The 832-nt window shown below is 24.0% G+C and overlaps 1 protein-coding gene across 1 annotated transcript in view; it reads left to right on the forward strand.

Annotated features, from left to right (window-relative positions):
* The window catches only part of LOC105451624 (putative nuclease HARBI1), a 6,521-nt gene that overhangs the window by 3,564 nt on the left and 2,125 nt on the right, over positions 1-832 (forward strand). The window lies entirely within an intron of this gene.

Here is an 832-nt window from a genome sequence, read left to right on the forward strand (position 1 = left end):
AATAAATAACTTTACATTACATAAGAAATTAAACTTTCGTGAAATAACATGATTTTTCATGTCTTCAAGAATAGAAATATTTATAATTAATATTTTTCTTAATCAACGATAAAAAATTTTGATCGTGAATATGCCCTGAAATCAACTGTAAGAAACGAAATAATGAATAATTTATAAGATAACTATCGATCATTACAAGCAATAATTATAATTTACATATACATTTAATATTAAAGAAATTAGTTATATACAGGGTGTCCCGTAATGACCGGACTAACGCTTAAGGGTAGATTCCTGAGATTATTTTAAAACAAAAGTTCCAATACCAAAATGTTGAGACTATAATAGTTTTTGAATTATAAGTGTTTAAAATTAACTAATTAGATCGTTTAAAGTTGGCGCGCTCAGGCACATGCAACTCCTAAAAACAAAAGCTGACTTATCGCCCCTTTTATTAATATCGATATAAGGATTACGTATGTAAATATAAGATTATTTTTATTGATATTTCTGCAAACACATTGCGCGATAACATTGTACAATAATATTTGCTTTTTTATAATAACATTTTTTGTCTTTACATAATACATAAAGCGCAAACTGTCAGATGACATTTTATTCAAAAATCTGTTATTAATTGCATAGTTATTAATTACATGCTTAAAGACAAAACTGTAGTTATCAAACGATACGTAATTAGCAAATGATACTTGCCCTACAATTATTTTACAAAATAATCTAATTAATTAATAACTAAGTTGTATTTAAAATTGTTGTAATTCATATTAAATTGTTAAATTTATCATATTTAATTGTTAATTTAATTGTTAAT

This window comes from Wasmannia auropunctata, unplaced genomic scaffold (assembly GCF_000956235.1).
Source record: "Wasmannia auropunctata unplaced genomic scaffold, wasmannia.A_1.0 LD336049.1, whole genome shotgun sequence".
NCBI lineage: Eukaryota > Metazoa > Arthropoda > Insecta > Hymenoptera > Formicidae > Wasmannia > Wasmannia auropunctata.